Below are 15,206 nucleotides of genomic sequence, written 5' to 3' on the forward strand. Positions count from 1 at the left end.
TATGTCTCAGCACCCCTATGGTTTTGTGCAGGAACCAGGTGTGGGAGTGATATGACGCTTTGGAAGCTTCTGTCAACTCTGGCCCTCAGAACCAAGATGGCAGCCAGCTGAGCTTCCGTGGCAGCAGTGTGAGTTCTTAAGGAAGCTGTCGGCAGAGATTTTTCATGGTAGGCACCACTGTTGTGTTCATAGTGCTAGTCACTCCCTCCAAATTGGACACAATAGTCTCCATGCTCTACGCAAAGACCCGACACAAGTTGGAGCTGGACTCTGAGCCACTGTTAGGCTTCCCAGTTAACCTAGCATTTTCTGGTTTATGACCATCAGCCTTCTTCAATAACCATCCCCATAAACATAAAAATCCCCATGTGATTCCTGCACAGTGGAGCTACTACATGATCCTGCCCTCTGGCAAGCTGGCATCCTATCCCCCTGCCCTAGCTCCTGCACACTTGTGCCCCTGGTGATTCACCATGTGAAGACCTGTCCTTAGCCTAGCCTATAAAGTGCAAATGTGCCAGTATCTAAGCTGGTATTTGCTAAGGGCTGATTGAACGATGCTGCATCCTTAGGAAGGCTGACCTCCTCATCCTGAAATGACAGAGGGGCATCCACTTTTTCAGCATCTCCACTGAAAAAGAGGAACAACAGTTCACTTTTAGAGAGAGGAGAGAGAGATGAGTTGCTGCTGAAAGCAGCTGTAGTTTGTCAAGCAGAGTGTGTACTTTTCCCATTGGTGCCTGGATGACTTTCTGCCCTATGGGGAGTATGGAGATCAAGATCTCCCTTTCTCTGTCCACTGCTTGCACCAGGGCCTCAAATGCAGTATTGGAGAACCAGGGTGAACACTCAGTGTTCGCTGCAACCATTTTTTTCTTCTGAAGTCTTTCATTCCGTCTGCAGCCAGAAGCCACCTCCCCTTAAATCGGTGCTTAAATGGCCAACTATGGCACCACTGTCCCCCACACCACCCCCCAACTCCCCATCCCCTGCAACCCACCCCTTCCCCGTAACCTCATCAATCTGATTCAGGCATGCAGCCAGCACTCTCCCCACTATTCATTGGCTGCACAACTGAATCATTTTAATGAGGTTGTTTCACAAATTTAATGTGCTCCCTGGTTCCACGTGAACAGGGTGTGCAGCGCCTACCCCACCACCTTGATTCTGAGTGTAATCACGTTTCTGGGTCTATGTATTTGAAACCTCTAGGTCTCCCTGATCATCCACACCCTTCAGCTTTTCATTGAGGGAATACTCTCATTCCTCATTTTTCCCTCCAAAATGTATTCGCTCATTCTTGTACATGTTTTTTTCCACAGGGGTGAGGATGTATAGGCAGGCTTGGCCTTTTCCAGTTTGTGGCCTCTTGACGGAGGTTGTCCTTGACCTTCTCTTACAGGAAAGGAGAGAATGTGTTAGTGACCGTTTCGTGAGCTGTTTAGAGAATGTGTCTGTCCCAGTAGAATAGTTTGTATGTAGTGTGTAAGATGTAAAGAAGTGAGGGCTGCAACTGTGGTCAGAGTGTGTGCGAAGAAGGTGATGTGAAGTGTCGTGCAGTGATTGTCAGAGATGGAGAGAAAATAGGAAAGGGGAATATTGTAATAGTGCAGGTGTGTGAGCAGAGAATAACTGAGAGGATTCATACTTTGTCAACTCTGGTGAGGTCATTGGACATTTATCGACATTGCAGCTATGTCTTGTCAGCTGAATTCCTGGCATTAACCTCCTGTACAACGTTGTTCTACTTGTGATCTGCCTCCTTCTTTCCACTATCTGGACCAGATCTTCCAAATCTGCATCGGAGAACCTGGGGTCCAATCTGTAGGTCTTGCAGCTATTTCCTTCTTCAGAAACATTCTCTGCCATTTGCAGGAATGCCAAGGTGCTGGCTGCATTTAAGTGGTGTCAGTGAAGCCCAATTTCAAGCCCTGCCCAATCAGGTCAGGTCAGAGGTTGGGAATTCATCTCCTGACTCCCCCAAGTCTTTCCACCATCTGCAAGACATAAGTCAGAAGAGTGATGGAATACTTTCCACTTACCTGGATAAGTGCAGCTCCAAAAACACTAAAGATACCATCCCATGACAAAGCAGCCCACTTGATCAGCACCCCATTCGTCACCTTAAACAGTCACTCCCTCCACCACAACACACAGTGGCAGCAGTGTGTACCATCCACAAGATACACTGCACTAACTTATTAAGGCTTTTACGAGAGCACCTCCCAAACCGATGGCCTCAACCACCTAGAAGGACAAGGGCAGCAAGTGCATGGGAACACCACCACATGCAAGTTGCCCTTCAAGTCACATACCATCCTGACTTGGAATTATATCGCCATACCTTCACTGCCGCTGGGTCAAAATCCTGGAACTCCCTCTCTAACAGGACTGTGGGTGTACCCGCACCAGATAGACTGCAGCGGTTGAAGAAGGCGGCTCACCACCATGGTAATTAGGGATGGGCGATAAATGCTGGCCTAACCAGCGATGCCCACATCCCATGAACGAATAAAAAAATACACCCAACCAAAGAATAGTGTGGGAAGTGCTGGCTGTCTTGATAGTGAGAGGGTAGCACCACATGAACAGACCTGGGCAGTGCTCGCCCTGTCCAACTGCATGCCATTTTTGAGCATGATAGAATTACTAGGCCAAATTGTTTCAGTGATATTGGTTGTTAGGTTAGTTTAATTCTTGGTATCAGATCTCAGTTCAGAATGACTGTATCACTCTCTTGGCTGGGTTCACTGTGACATTATTCAGTTTAGTATTGAGATTTGAAATTTACAGTACATGCTTGTCTAAAGTACACTTTTGTAACGTATACTTGCTCATGGTTCACTGCAGCATTGGTGGACGCTAAAAGCAGGCAGATTTAAAGTGAAAGTAAATGATGACAAGCAGCAGAATGAAAGCCAGTGACAAAGAAGAGCAGGAATAGACCATTTGAAAGTGAAAAGAAGCCTGGAGCATATAGGTCTAAAGTGAAACTTGGCAGTGGAGCTGATAGATTTCAAGTAAAAATGATGAGAGTTGGAATGGAATCAAATGAATGTCAATTGTCGGAGAGAGAGTGCATTGTTCAGCTCATGGTATTTGTTTTTCTGAAACACTGGTCTAAATTCTGCTCCCTATTGCTTGTAACCGCAGCATGAGTTCGGTTTAAGGGTGTTGCACTGATTAACAGGAAGTAGTAACATTATTACAGAAGAGGTGATGAGATTTAAAACTAACACTGGACCCCCCTCCCTTCCCCCCCCCCGGCCAGACTAGGAATTGCACATTTACCAGTGGACCAGTGATTGTCGTATGATGATATGTGTAAGCTTGTCCCCTTTCCCTCAGAATTTTACAACAGAGCTGGTTCACCTGTTGAAGTAGTTCAATTGCTGCTGAGCTTCATAAATAAATCATCCCTTTAAATTTTCTTTGTTGTGTGCAGCCTATTTCAATGTACGGTATCCTTAAATTTTTCTTGCATGGCCATGCATGCAGGGAATGTTAAAGGGGATAGCTTTTGAGCAGCCTGCACAGTACCTTCATGATTGCTGTATGGCCAAGCATGTGCTTAGCTTAGAGGGAATATTGGTGCTGAGCCTTGCTGCAGTGCAGATCCATAGGTTCAGGATGACCTTCAGCACCTCAATTAACAATTCGTCATGCATGCTCCGAGGCATTGAGTGTTGACAGGCTATTTTAAAAGGAGAGTATTCCAGACCCTTGTCCTCACTCACACATACTCTAGCAGGGTTACGAGATAGTAATCAGGCTGAGTTTTCTCTCCTGTGTGGTGTAGTGCCACTGTGGCCCATTGTATAGCCACAATTATTGCCCTAACTATGATCAGCCAACAGGATAGATAATGATCAAACCTGGAGGGCTAAAAATTTGTTTCATCCCACTTCTGACTCCGAGTCTTCCATAGCACTAGCACCTGAGTGCTACTGAGCCCAATTACACAGCTGGAATCTTTTGGTCTTGCTCAGTACCACACTGGTTTCTGCATTCGCCCACAAGACTACTTTAGGCAAGCTCCCAACATGCTGATGTAATGCTGATGTGATGTTAAGATTGCTGTAGGTTTGAATAAGGGAATGGCATATCCTTCTATTTTAATGGCCTATTCATATTTTATTTAACTGTTCTTACATCAGACTCCAGCAAAATTCTGCTGACATTTGCTATAGTAACAGAAATGATGGACAAATGAGGATCAGTATTGCAATGGTTAATGCAATAATTAGCAATCTATTAGACAAATTGAATAGCTGTGAAACTGAATCCAAAAAATCTGGAAATTTGTAAAATGACTTGTTGGATTATTATGGAAACCAAGCTACTTCACTAATTCCCCCTAGATAGTCTGGCTTACATGTAATTCTAGTCAGGAATCAGACCTGTATATTGTAATAAAAATCTTACATAAAGGGCCTGATGTTCCTTCCACAAGTCAGACCTGAAAATACAGCCAATGTTGCATGGACTTCATTTCAAAAAGGAAGTGGAGGATCAATCAAGTCACAATAGATCAGTCAGGCTAACGTAAGCAGTGGGTAAGCTTCCCAAAACTATAACAACAACTATTCTAATGCATTCCTGGCCAGCCTCCCATGTTCTACCCGCTTTAAACTTGAGGTCATCCAAAAATCTGGTGCCCATATCCTAACTCACGCCAAGTCCCATTCAACCATCACTCTGTGCTCGCTGATCTATATTGGCTCCTGGTTAAGCAATATCTTGATTTTAAAATTCTTATCCTTGTTTTCAAATTCCCGCCATGGACTCACCTCTCCCTATCTCTGTAATCTGCACTCATCGAATTCTGTCCTCTTGAGCAGCCCCGATTTTAATTGCTTCCCCATTGGCGGCTGTGGCTTCAGCTGCCATGACCCTTCATCTGGAATTTGCTCCCTATATCTTTCCACCTCTCTATCTCTCTTTCCTCCTTTAAGATGCTCCTTAAAATCTATTTCTTTGCACAAGCTTTTAGTCATTTGTCCTAATTTCTCTTTTTGTGGCTCAGTGTTAAATTTTGCTTTGTAATGCTCCTTGCGATGTTTTATTTTGTTTTATTTACCTCCTCCTAGCTTCTTCCCCTCCCTGGCCCCTACCTACATTACAGACTCTAACTCAGTTCCACCATCTCCTCCCTACCTGACTGTGCTCTGGCCTGGTTTACTGTACAGGTTCTTTGGGCTTCAGCCTCACTGTGATAGTTTAGTTTAGTTTAGAGGTACAGCACTGAAACAGGCCCTTTGGCCCACCGAGTCTGTGCCGACCATCAACCACCCATTTATACTAATCCTACACTAATTCCATATTCCTACCACATCCCCACCTGTCCCTATATTTCCCTACCACCTACCTATACTAGGGGCAATTTATAATGGCCAATTTACCTATCAACCTGCAAGTCTTTGGCATGTGGGAGGAAAGCGGAGCACCCGGAGGAAACCCACGCAGACACAGGGAGAACTTGCAAACTCCACACAGGCAGTAACCAGAATTGAACCCGGGTCGCTGGAGCTGTGAGGCTGCGGTGCTAACCACTGCGCCGCCTTTGATCTTCTTCCCTGCCTACCTTCCATCTCTTTCCCCCCACTCCCTCCCCATCCAGCCATTAACTCTGCTTTATTTTAGCCCCCTCTAACTGTGCTTTCTCGTGGCCCCTATATCCTTCAATTCTGCTCTAACTCCACCTGTCCCTCCCTATTCTATCTTCTCACTCCTGCCTCTCTTGACCTTCGGTATCACATTCTTGTTTACTCTGCTGGACCAGAAGACTGCACATGCAACACCTTGGGAGATGAGCTAATATGCTATTGAGAAGACTGAGATATGCTACTAAAAAGACTGAACTGGATTGCAAAGCTTATTAAACAAGTGGACTCATGGTTCTTCTTTTAAGGCAAGATGAAATAAAACAGGTTAGATTTTTAAACCAAAGTGATCTGAGTGTCAATCCACATGAATGTGACGTGATCTCTAACAGGGTTAAACTGTGACTACTGGATGAGGCCCAGGAGGGACTGGGAGTGTACTACAATAATAGTTAAGAGACTGCTTGTGTAATTCACAGGGCAGTAGTTTTGTGCAGCCACATTTAGAAGTCAGTGCTGCATTTATTACTTTACTCTTAGACTACAATCAGGAGTATAATTGGCTCAAGTGCAAGTCACATGATAAGAATTAATTTCTCTGACTCTGGCAGTCTGTGAGGAAACCTAAATAGGTCCTGTGATGCTGTCAGCCATGATGACATGCAGACACTCAGCAGTGAGTGACCACAAGCCTTTGCAATTCATTTGTGCAGCTCGTTTCACTGTGTTTTTGAAAAAAGATGTGTACCTTAACTGTTTAAGTGCTGAATTTCCTCTCCAGAGTGCACTGCTAATTTGGATGATAATATGGGCAGGACTGATTACTCGGTAAGTTTCTAACATAAAGCTGAGCAGGTTCTTAAATTTTCCCTGTCTACTGGATATAAAACTGATATCTTGTAAAGTTGCCCCAATTGTTAGGTATCGCACCTCACTGGCTCATTGCTGGGTGTGACTGGCTGCCCTAAAATACCTTGCTGTGGGCAGTTAGAGGGTGAGCCTCCTTTTTTGCGACTGACAGGGCCAGCCGGCAGCCTCTGAGATCTCTGCTGATGCTCTGATCTGAATCCCTGAGAACAATGTAGGATGCAATTGCTCCTGATGTTTGCCTGGTTGTGGGGAAGCATCTGGTTTCTATTGTCATTCCCCCCTCTTTCATTCATGAGAGGTGAGATTTACAACATGCCTCCAAGGTGCTACAGGTGCAAAAATGTGCCCAGCACCCACTGTGTTCAGATTAAGGAAACATGAAGATCTTTAAGGCCAACCCATGTCGTTCATTTTCAGGAGAAAACACTTGTTTGTTGTCATGAGAAGGGCATTTATCAAAAACAGTTTTTAAGGGTCACACGTTATGACAGTAGAAGAATGTAGGTGGGAAATATTAGGCTTAGAGTTGCAAGAGCCATGCCAGCCCTTTCCTGGATGCCAGTGCTCATCAGATCACATGACTTGACATTTAAAGGTGACAATTAATAGATACTGGCAGCTCATGTTACTTTTGGCCTGAGGTTGCTAGTGCAGTTTTCATATGGTAAGGCTGGTGTTACTCAAGTCATAATACTGCAGTTCTGAACCTTGTGAGTAAACTCATTGTAATCAGGATGAGGAGGTATTGTTGGTCTACTTAAAAAATGTTACATATTTCCCAAGAGGGAGAAGGGGATGGAATATTTCCCATGCATTTGCAATCTCTTTTTTTTTTCTCCTGAAATTAAAGAACAATATCTTTCTCTCACTATTTTGAATTAGAATTCTGCAATAAGGTTATACCTTGTGCTGGATTTTCACTGTGGGGGCAGGAAATGGAAATTGGGACAGTTTCGGTGTCCTAAACCCACACCAGGGGATAAGAGAAATGAGCCCTGAGATACACGGGGGCGACCAGTTATTTGACATGGAGATGGTTTGGCAGCCAATTAACAGCCTCATGGGTGTGAATGGAGGTGGGACCACCTAAGTGTGGGCCTGATTTAAACTGACCATGGCAGCCATTGCTGTGGCTGCCGTTTGAGTACTGATACTGCAGAGTAAGAGATCTCAGTACATTTGAGTTCGACAGTGTCTCAGCAGAGTCACAGGCCTGGCTTTGTTCCTAATGCTCGGGTAGACCCCGAGTTGTGCTTGGCAGAGTTGCCCCCTGCACTTAAGCCCCTGCAGTGCCAGGATGGTGATGATTCCCTGCAGTGTCCTTTCGCTTACTGCTCATTCTCCCCGCCACCTGCGCTACACCAAGGGCACCTGTTCGTCAATGGTCGAGTCCCACTCTGTGCTGTTCACTCTTTAATGGGGCCAACCAATTCCCAGAAGCGGCCATGACTGGCTCCCCACTGCATACCCGCCTCCCTTCACTTGGTCTGTCCTGGACAGCACATGCAGCTTGTCTCAACCTCCCCTATTAATGAGCTCTTAATCGTGATGCCACTCAACCCCTGCCCTGGTGAACATGAGCAGCGATGGGAACCCAGCATGCCGGCTAGTGTTGGTATTTTGGAGCCCCGCCCACCTCCGTTCCACCTCTGCCCTCTGTCTCCTTCAGAATAAAGGCCTGCTCGGGTATAAAATTGAAACCTGACCCGGGCCCCGAGTCCTTTAATTTTTTTTCCCCACCCGACCCGACTACCGTAATAAAGTTAATATCAAACAGGTTATTGTGCTGTACCTTGTCCAAATGTTGTGATCCTGTTCATCCGTTCTGGCAGCAGGCTATTTCTGCAGAATTGTGCAGATAGAGTTGGGAATCTGAGCTTGATCTCGTCACCAGGAACCAACGGCATGCCCCCTTCCCCCCACCCCCCAAATTTCTCTCAAGCATCCATAGTGCACTGTAATGTAGAATCGCTTTTGGATGCATGGAAGCTACAGCATGAGCGCAATGACATCATAGAGACGCTCACTGCACATTTCCTGTCTGGACCTGAGTGGTCAATTGAAGATTACTTCCCGGAGCAAGGCAGCACTGTCCACATCCAGCCCGACCTGAGCCCAAATGCTGGACTCGGAAAAGAGATCCGAGCTGACCCGAACCCGACACATGTTGTCGGGTCTAGTCGAGTTTGGGTCGGGTAGCCACGCTTTGATTCAGAGCCTTATTGACCATCCAAGTACCTTTGGATGTTTTTCTATGCTAAAGGCACTATATAAATGCAAATTGTTTTTGTTGTTTGTGCATTCAAGCATTTTCCAATCCTTCACGATTCTTTCATTTTTTATTGCGGCTAACCCTTTGCAGCCGTTCCAGTCACCGCTGACAAATTCCCACTTTACATCAAAAGTAAATGTTATTCCTTTTTAGGTTTTAATTAAAGTTTAACTGCCAGTTTTTGATGAGGGAGCGGTCAGTTCATGTGAATTTCAGTAAAATGTCCCAGCAAATTGTGCAGCTTTTTTTGAGGTTTGAGAATATTTTTAAACAATATATCTCTCTCATGATCCTTCATTCTTTTTATTCGTTCATGGGATGTGGGCATTGCTGGCTAGGCCAACATTTATTGCCCATCCCTAATTGCCCTTGAGAAGGTGGTGGTGAACTGCCTTCTTGAACCGTTGGAGTCCTTGGTGTGTAAGTACACCAACAGTGCTGTTCGGAAGGGAGTTCTGGGTTTTTGACTCGGAGACAGTGAAGCAATGACGATATAGTTCCAAGTCAGAATGGTGTGTGGCTTGGAGGGGAACTTGCAGATCGTGGTGTTTCCATGCATCTGCTGCTCTTGTCCTTCTAGGTGGTAGAGGTGGTGGGTTTGGAAGGTGCTGTCGAAGGAGTCTTGGTACGTTGCTGCAGTGCATCTTGTAGATGGTACACATTACTGCCACGTGCGTCAATGGTGAATGGAGTGAATGTTGAAGGTGGTGGATGGGCCTGCTTTGTCTTGGATGGTGTCGAGCTTCTTGAGTGTTGTTGGAGCTGCACCCATCCAGGCAAGTGGAGAGTATTCCATCACACTCCTGACTTGTAGATGGTGGACAGGCTTTGAGGAGTCGAGAGGTAAGTTACTCGCCACTGAATTCCCAGCCTCTGACCTGCTCTTGTAGCCACGGTATTTATATGGCTACTCCAGTTCAGTTTCTGGTCAATGGTAACCCCTAGGATGTTGATAGTGGGGAATTCAGTGATGGTAATGCCATTGAACATCAAGGGGAGATGGTTAGATTCTCTCTTGTTGGAGATGGTCATTGCCTGGCACTTGTGTGGCGCGAATGTTGCTTTGCGACTCATTAGCCCAAACCTGGATGTTGTCCAGGTCTTGCTGCAACTGGACACAGGCTGCTTCAGTTTCTGAGGAGTTCTAAATAGTACTGAACATTGTGCAATCATCAGCGAACATCGTCACTTCTGACCTTCTGTTGGAGGGAAGGTCATTGAAGCAGCTGAAGATGGTTGGGCCTAGGACACTACCCTGAGGAACTCCTGCAGTGATGTCCTGGAGCTCAGATGATTGACGTCCAACAACCACAACCATCTTCCTTTGCACTAGGTACGACTCCAACCAGCAGAGAATTTTCCCCCTGATTCCCATTGACTCTAGTTTGCTAGGGCTCCTTGATGCCATACTCGGTCAAATGTTGCCTTGATATCAAGAACAGTCACTCTCACCTCACCTCTTGAGTTCAGTATTTTTGTTCATGTTTGTACCAAGGCTGTAATGAGGTCAGGAGCTGAGTGGCTCTGGCGGAATCCAAACTGGGTGTCAGTGACCAGGTTGTCACTGAGCAAGTGCTGCCTGATAGCACTGTCAGTAAACCCTTCCATCACTTTGCTGATGTTCGAGAGTAGGCTGATAGGGCGTAATTGGCCAGGTTGGATTTGTCCTACATTTTGTGGACAGGACATACTTGGGCAATTTTCCACATTGCTGGGTAGATGCCAGTGTTGTAGATATACCGGAACAGCTTGGCCAGGAGCACAACTAGTTCTGGAGCACCAGTCTTCAGTACTATTGCTGGAATGTTGTCAGGGCCCATAGCCTTTGCAGTATCCAGTGCCTTCAGCCATTTCCTGATATCACGTGGAGTGAATCTGATTAGCTGAAGACTGGCATCTGCATTGCTGGGGACATCAGGAGGAGGCCGAGATGGATCATCGACTCGGCATTTCTGGCTGAAGATGGTCACAAGTGCTTCAGCCTTGGTTTTTGCACTGATGTGCTGGGATCCCCATCATTGAGGATGAGCATATTTGTAGAGCTTCCTCCTCTTGTTAGTTGTTTAATTGTCCACCGCCATTCATTACTGGATGTGACAGGACTGCAGAGCTTATATCTAATCCGTTGGTTGTGGGATTGCTTAGCCCTGTCTATTGCATGCTGCTTCTGCTGTTTGGCATTCAAATAGTCCTGTGTTGTAACTTCACTAGGCTGACACCTCATTTTGAGGTATGCCTGGTGCTGCTCCTGGCATGCCCTTCTGCACTCTTTTTATTGAACCAGGGTTGGTCCCCTGGCTTGATGGTAATGGTAGAATGGAGGATATGCTGGGCAATGGGGCTACAGATTGTGGTTGAATACAATTCTGCTGCGCTAATGGTCCACAGCGCCTCATGGATGCCCAGTTTTGCATTGCTAGATTGTTTGAAATCTATCCCATTTAGCATGGTGGTCGTGCCACACAACACGATGGTGAGTAGTCTCAATGTGGAGATGAAGTCCCGTCGACACAAGGACTGTGCGATGGTCACTCCTACCAATACTGGCATGAACAGTTGCATCTGCAACAGGTAGATTAGTGAGCACGAGGTCAAGTTGGTTTTTCCCTCTTGTTTGTTCCTTCACCACCTGCCACATACCCAGTCTAGTAGCTATGTCCTTTAGGACTGGGCCAGCTCAGTCCGTAGTGGTGCTACCGAGCCACTCTTGGTGATGAACATTGAAGTCCCCACCCGGAGAATATTCTGTGCCCCTGCTACCCTCAGTGCTTCTCCTATTTGGTGTTCAACATGGAGAAGCACTGATTCATCAGCCAAGTGGGTGGGTGGGGGGGGGCGTGCAGCAGTAGGCGGTAATCAGCAGGAGGTTTTCTTGCCCATATTTGACCTGATGCCTTGAGACCTCATGGGGTCTGGAGTCAATGTTGAGGACTCCCAGGGCAACTCCCTCCCGACTGTATACCACTGTTATATCCTTGCAGAAAATGACATTCTTGGCCTCTGCCAGTCTACTATAAATATAGACATTTAGAAAGAAAGCACCAATGTCCCATGCGACTGATTGGTATGTTGCCAGTCCATGCCCACAAAAGTAAATTCTCACCAATGCCCTTGTAGGCAGGTGCTAAGCAGAAGCCAGATAGATGTATTGGCACATTGGGCAATAGTGTGCATCATCCTGAACCATGGCTGCACACCATTTAATAACCATAAGTAAATAAAAGCAAAATACTGCAGATGTTAGAAATCGGAAATAAAAACAAAGTACTAGAGATACTCAGTAGGTCAGGCAGCATCTATGAAGAGAGAAGCAGAGTTAACGTTTCAGGTCTGACCTTTTATCAGTTCAAAATCCATCTCATCAACCTCGCCTTTGACTACTTCTGCTAATTTCTTCTTTCCTGGCTTCACAACCATTCTTTATTATGCATTGGGACTTATTTGTAAAACATTCAAATGTAGCCATCTAATCATAAAAGACAAGTAACAATCCAATGACACAAAAACCTTTGTTGAAAATTCAAAACACTCCTTGTTGAGGCAACAGTTAGCACCCTAGCGCAGAATAGCTGCAGGTGCACTGACAATTCCCATGTTCAAAACAAATCCAGAAGATAATGCAGAGAAATCATTCTCAAAGAAAATATCAATATTAAGCTGCTGAAGTGACATCATCTGATTTTGACATGCCATTGAACACATGGATTGTTCTGCATGTGACTATTTTCAGAAAGAACTACACCTAATGAGGGAAGGGTACTTATGGTTATCTGAAATAAAAACAGAAAGTGCTGGAAATACACAGCAGATCTGGTAGCATCTGTGAAGAGAGAAACCGAGTTAACGTTTCAGGTCTATGATTTTTCATCAGAACTGGCAAAGGTTAGAAATGTAATAGGTTTTGAGCAAATGAAAGGGGGGAGGGGGGAAAATAAAAGGGAAGGTGTGTGATGGAGCGGAGGGTAGGAGAGATTAAATAACACAGATGTCATGGAACAAAGGGCAAAGAGAGTGGTAATAGTTCTAGTAAAAGAAAAAGCATTTGTCGAGAGAGTGTTAATGGCAGAATAATGAACAGCTGTCCAAAAGCAAAACCGTGAAGAACAAGTTTAAGACCGAGTCATGGTTAAGCAAAGACAATCAAAATAGGAGTCATGGTCTGAAATTGTTGAAATTAGTGTTGAAATTAGTGTTGAGTCCAGAAGGCTGTAGAGTGCCTAATCGGAAAATGAGGTGCTGTTCCTCAAGCTTGCGTTGAGCTTCAGTGGAATACTGCAGCAGGCCGAGGACAGAAATATGTGAGCAAGGTGATGAATTAAAATGTCAAGCGACTGGAAGCTCGGGGTCAAGTTTGCGGACTTGGGGGGTGGGGGGAAGGGAATGTCTGTGATAGGGTAGAAGACAAGAGAGATTAAGTGACAAAAGGGATGATTGTGCAAAACAAAAGTGGATGATAATAGAACAAGTAAAGAGCAAAAGCTGGGTCTAGAGGAGGTATAAATGGGAAAAGCAAAATTATCACCAACAGCTGCTGTGCAAAAAAAAAACAAGCAAAAAGTAACAAGAAAAGCAAAAACACAAAATAGGGCAGAGGTTATGATCCAAAATTGTTGAACTCAATGTTGAGTCCAGAAGGCTGTGACGTGCCTAATTGAAAGATAAGGTGCTGTTCCTCAAACTTCCATTGAGCTTCATTGGAACACTGTCAAAGGCCTCCAGCAACAGCAGTATTTTGTTTTTGTGTTACTGATGGAGACATTGGCTGAAGTTCTGGAGGTTGTGCCTGTTGTATTGTATCTCTGCAATGAGTTTTTTTGGCTCTACCTCTGATTTATACAATATAAAAGAGAATGATTGAAGAGAGTTATGTTGAGAAAGGTTTAAATTATGCCGACTGTTTTGATGCATAAAGTGCAGTTTGCAGCAACTCTTAACAGTTTTGGGCTCAAATATTGAAGCCAAACATGGGTAGATATTTCTCCCTTCTGATGCTGACAGTATTTGTATGGAACTAGTTTTAGTACCACCGAGGATATGTCATGAAAGGGTGGGTTGCCTCTCGTTTTGCTTGGCTCTCTGCCTAGCCTTAATGCGCTGGTGAAAACAGCTGTTTCTAAGAGTGAGGACAGGACATGGAGGTAGAACTTTGTATCACTAAAGAAAAGTGCAAAAATCTTGTTCTACAGGCCAGAATTATTAATGTATTAAAATGTATTAATTATTAATGTATTAAGAAAAATAACACTGGGATCTTCAGGCTTTTCTTTCACTTAGTGTCCAGTTTTAAATGTATATTAAGTCCAGCCTGGCAGTGTTGAAAAAATACTGGACTAGTATGTAGGCAGAGAATAATTTACATGTAGTACAAAAATTTTTCATTTATATAGCACCTTTGAATGCAGCACCTTTAACCTCCACTGCACCTGCACTGTCAAACTACTTGCCCAATATTTAATCTTGGATAAGTCTTAACTTCTACTAGTTAAACATTGGGAAGACAGAAGCCATCATCCTTAACACCAATCACAAACGCCTCTCTCTTTCCACTGCCACTGTCTCAAATTGAACCAGGCTGTTTATAACCTTGAATCCTTGTTGAGCCAAAACTGAGTTTCTCACCCCATACATCTTTTTCACAAAGACTGCCTAATTCCTCATCCACTACACTGCCTGCCTCAGCCTATGCACTGCTGAAATCCTCATATATCTTTGTCACCTGCAGACTTGATTATTCCAATGCTCTGATTGCCAGCCTCCCATCCTCCACCTTTCACAAACTCCAGCTTGTCCAAGCCTCAGCTGCTTGTCTCATGCCACGTCCTGCTCATCCAGTACCAATCCTTGCTGACCTATATTTGCTTTCATCCCCCAAATGCTTCAGAGTTAAACAACAACTTTATTTATACAGTGCCTTTAATGTAATAAAATGTTCCAAGGCGTTTCACAGGAGTCACATTTGACAGTAAGCCCCAAGAGAGAATCTAACCATCTTCCCTTGGCATTCAATGGCATTACCATCGCTGAATCCCCCACCTTCAACGTCCTGGGGGTCACTATTGACCAGAAACTGAACCGGACCAGCCACATAAATGCTGTGGGTACAAAAGCAGGTCAGATGCTGAGAATTCTGGGGTGAGTAACCCACATCCTGACTCCCCAAAGCCTGTCCACCACCTACAAGGCACAAATCAGGCATGTGATGGAATACTTTCCACTTGCCTGGATGGCTGCAGCTCCAACAACACTCAAGAAGCTCGACACCACCCAGAACAAAGCAGCCCACTTGATTGGCACCCCATCCACCACCTTAAACATTCACTCCCTCCACTACTGAAGCACAGTGGCAGCAGTGTGTACCATCTACAAGATGCACTGCAGCAACTCGCCACGGCTCCTTCATCAGCACCTTCCAAACATGCGACCTCTACCATCAGAACAAGGGCAGCAGATGCATGGGAACA

General features: G+C 45.1%; 1 protein-coding gene across 3 annotated transcripts in view; it reads left to right on the forward strand.

Annotated features, from left to right (window-relative positions):
* Positions 1 to 15,206, forward strand: part of znf532 (zinc finger protein 532) — a 259,899-nt gene that overhangs the window by 37,275 nt on the left and 207,418 nt on the right. For 2 of the 3 annotated variants that reach the window (XM_068031094.1, XM_068031142.1), the window contains exon 1: positions 6,264 to 6,431. The exons of the other annotated variant lie outside the window; for it this stretch is intronic. The gene's annotated coding sequence lies outside the window, so the exon portion shown is untranslated. Of the gene's footprint in view, positions 1 to 6,263; positions 6,432 to 15,206 lie in introns of those variants that run through there. 3 annotated transcript variants of the gene reach the window in all.

This window comes from Heterodontus francisci, chromosome 1 (genome assembly GCF_036365525.1).
Source record: "Heterodontus francisci isolate sHetFra1 chromosome 1, sHetFra1.hap1, whole genome shotgun sequence".
In the NCBI taxonomy this organism is placed as follows: domain Eukaryota; kingdom Metazoa; phylum Chordata; class Chondrichthyes; order Heterodontiformes; family Heterodontidae; genus Heterodontus; species Heterodontus francisci.